The sequence below is a fragment of the Carlito syrichta genome, unplaced genomic scaffold (assembly GCF_000164805.1).
Source record: "Carlito syrichta isolate Samal-C Ts95f unplaced genomic scaffold, Tarsius_syrichta-2.0.1 Scaffold272762, whole genome shotgun sequence".
Lineage (NCBI taxonomy): Eukaryota > Metazoa > Chordata > Mammalia > Primates > Tarsiidae > Carlito > Carlito syrichta.
Genome location: NW_007216858.1, coordinates 71,433 through 75,191, shown reverse-complemented (window position 1 = coordinate 75,191; position 3,759 = coordinate 71,433). Strand labels below are relative to the sequence as shown.

Below are 3,759 nucleotides of genomic sequence, written 5' to 3'. Positions count from 1 at the left end.
CCCAGATGTTGTCTGATGTCTCCTGAGGGGCAAAGTTGTCTCCACTTGAACCACAAGGTATGAACCGAGGACTAATCTCCCCTAAAGGAGCTGTGAGAAGGACGCCCGGTCCTTCCTGGGGAGCTGGGTCTCTGTTGAACACAGCCCCTTCCTTGGAACACTTCCTGGTGGGTGGCCTTCAGGGGCCGAGACACCCACTCCTGCCCTCCGTCGGGGCTTTGGGTTAGGTGCCATTGTGCTGCCTGGGAGCTCCCCAGGGTTAGCCTGTCTTACTCTACATACCCTTCCTATTCCCTCTTGGCATCTGGCCTACCGTGCATGGGGATGGGTGGGCGAGCCAGCTGGGAAGGACTCTTCCTGGAGGATGTTGGTTCCACCCGAGGCACTTCAGGGGAGAACGGAGGTGTGCGAGGAACAGAGGGAGTTGTAGACAGTGCGGCTGTTGCTGGAGGTGGTATGACAGAGCTCCTGGGGCTTGATCTGGGCGGACCTGACTCCCCCTTCCCAGCTGCTGTATTGTGTGTGCTTGCCCTGTCCTGGGGAGAGATGCAGGTGAGCAGCCGGGCTCTGAGGGGACAGCTGGAGCTGAGGCGTCGGACCCTGAGCCTGTCTCATGCCAGCACTATGACCGGAAGCCACCGGCCACGGGCCTCAGTCTCCTCAACTGACAGATGAAGGGGTAGACTGAGTGAGGTGTCACCAAGGTCTGCATCACTCTAAATGGCAGCTTCTTTCCAGCTTTCTGCCTGGCTTCTCGGTTTCCCCTTTAGGACCGGCGTGAGTAGCTGAGACCTGGGAGAGGCGCCCATGGGGATGGATGGGGCCAGGCAGTGTGTCTGCGTACCCACGGGTCACCCACTCCAGCTGGAGGACATGGCTCTTCTAGGCAGGCAGCAGTGAGCACGTGCCAGGAGTTGAAAGGTACCTGTGCTGTGCCACCCATAGCTGTAGCCTTGTGGCTCGGGTAGCAGTGGATTCTGTGTCTCAGAGAGTTAACTGGACCCTTTCTGATTGACTTCAACTGGAGCCGCTGAACTTGGCTAATATGAGTGCAGTGTGTGGGAGTTAATAAATTGTTTCTCTTTTTAAAATTGTAAAACATTATAGTCCTTTTGTTTAGGTCCAGGTTTTTATTTTTATTTTTATTTTTTTGAGTTAGAATCTCACTCTGTCACCCAGGCTGGAGTGTACACACTAACGGCCATTGCAGCCTGGACCTGCTGGGCTTAGGCAATCCCTCCACCTCAGCCTTCCAAGTAGCAGGAACTACAGGCACGTGCCACCATGCTCCACTAATTTTTTGATTTATTGTAGAGATGAGGTCTCACCAAGGTGCCCAGGCTGGTCTTGAAGCCAAGGGCTCAGGCAGTCCTGTCATTTCTGCCTTCCAAAGTGCTGGAATTATAGGCGTGACCACCACAACCAGCTAGGTCCGGTTTTTAAATAATTCTGTTTCTCGAAATAATCATAGATTTACAGGAAGTTGCAAAGAAACAGACAGGGAGGTCCCTGGTGTCCCTCACCCCGCCTTTTCTAGTGGGGATATCTTGCATAACTGCAGGACATTTTCAGCACCAGGAAACCCACATTGGTGCAGACGCAGGTGTATTGAGACTGTGTGCACCTGTGACCACGTGAGGTTCTAGGTGGTTTTGGTGCCGGTAGCGCCTGTAGCATTGTGTAGCCCCACCCTGCCAAGGCCTTGAGCTATCCCATATTCACAAAGCTCCCTCCTGGACCCCTTGCAGCCATGCCCTCTGCCCTTCCTGAAACCACTCACCTCTTCTCCTTCTCTGTAAGTTTATGATCACAAGTATGTTGCATCCATGGAATCATGATAGGTGACCTTTTGAGTTTGACTTTTTTCACTCAGTACAATCTCACAGAGGTACACTCAGGCTGTTGCGTTGATTGGCGTTAGCAGCAAGCAATAGATTCCAGGCAAACAGGTGTTGCTTGCTACTTACTCAGCTACTCTGGAACTTTCACCTGCTTCTACTTTTACACAAGTGATATGCTCATGGAGGAGAGTCAGGCTTGCCTTCACCTGCATCTTTGGGCCCTGTTGATGTGCTTATGCTAGAATGTTGTTGGGAATGGGAAACTGGGCTCAAGATGTCAGTCGCAGAGCTGTTGGGCTTGCAGCGAAAGGGGGTGATGAGTGATGAGCCCTTGCTTTGAGCCCAGTCATGCCGGAGGACCGAACACGGGGCAGGAGGTGGCCCTTTACTCCTCTGCCTGTGAAGCTGGGCTTTGCAAACACCTGGCGGCATGTTTCTTAGATACCCTGGTGACGGAAGCCAGTGGAGAGATGGAACTAGAACTTTGGCAAGAATGTTTCCCATGTTCTTTTTTTTTTTTTTTTTTCCGAGTTGGAGTCTCACTCCGTCACTCAGGCTGGAGTACAGGGGCATGCTCATGGTCACTGCAGGCTCGATGTGCTGGGATCAGGTGATCCTTCCACCTCAGCCTTCCAGGTAGGTGGAACTATAGGTGTGTGCTACCACACCTGGCTTACTTTTTTTATTTACTGTAGAGATGAGGTCTCACCAAGTTGCCCAGGCTGGTCTTGAACCCCTGAGCTCAGACAGTCCTCTCGCCTCAGCCTCCTAAAGTGCTGGGATGACAGGCGTGAGCCACGTGAACATGTGCCCGGCCTCTCATGTTCTTGAAGAAAGTGATACAGTTTTGCTGCAGGTAACATGGCAAACCCATGGGTTGATGATCACCTGATGGTGGTTGGCACGAAACTTGGTCCCTTTTGCTTCTGGTAACTTTGTTGAAATTGAGCACCCTCTGAATTGTATTTTAGCATAATTACAGTTAACACATCTTTATTTGTTCTTAAAATTCCAGCTATGAAGTCTTAAGTTAAGCATGGAGAAACTACCAGGTTCAGGGGCTCATGCCTCTAATTCCAGCACTTTGGGAGGCCAAGGTGAGAGGGCATGAGCCCAGGGGTTCAAGACCAGCCTGGACAACATGGCGAGACCTCATCTCTACAATATGTTTTAAAAAAATTGCTGGGTGCGGTAACGGGTGCCTGTCATCCCAGCTACTTGAGGGACTGAGTTCTGTGGAAGGATCGCCTGAGCCCAGCAGGTTGAGGCTACAGTAGCTGTAATTGTGCCACTGAAATCCAGCCTGGGTAACAGAGGGAAGCCTGAACTCAGAAAAAATAAAAAACAAATTGTATTAATAAAACATGTAGAGACCAGGTGTGGTGACTCATGCCTATAATCCCAGCACTTTGGGAGGCCAAGGTGAGAGGACTGCGTGACTCCACAGGGTGAAGACCAGCCTGGGCAACTTGGTGAGACCTCATCTCCACAATAAATCAAAAAAAGTTAGCTGGGTGTGATGATGCCTGCCTGTGGTTCCAGCTACTTGGAAGACTGAGGCAGAAGGATTGCATGAGCCCAGTAAGTCGAGGCTGCAGTGGTCGTGATCATGCCCCTGTACTCCAGCCTTGGCGACGGAGTGAGACCCAGCTCAAAAAAAAAAAAAATGGAGAAACTGCACACAAAGTTTTCAATTCTGGTTAAATTTTAGTGTCAGAACTAAGCAGAATGTGGTACTCAATGTTCAGTAGTAGTGAAGATCAGAATCACGGTGGATGTGCGTGCTTTTGCAGTTTTAAAGAACCTTCTAAGTTAAAAGTTCATTTTGTCTTGACTGTACATTTTGAAAATGCTTTTTTTGTGCCGGGCTCGGTGGCTCAGCCTGTAATCCCATGCTTTGGGAGGCTGAGGTGAGTGG

General features: G+C 50.7%; 1 long non-coding RNA gene across 1 annotated transcript in view; it reads left to right on the top strand.

The window, feature by feature from the left end:
* Nucleotides 1–814: 814 nt before the first annotated feature.
* Nucleotides 815–3,759, top strand: part of LOC103254192 — a 35,450-nt gene continuing 32,505 nt past the window's right edge. The window contains exon 1 of the long non-coding RNA XR_503944.2: nt 815–921. This is a non-coding gene — a long non-coding RNA (uncharacterized LOC103254192). The remainder of the gene's footprint in view (nt 922–3,759) is intronic.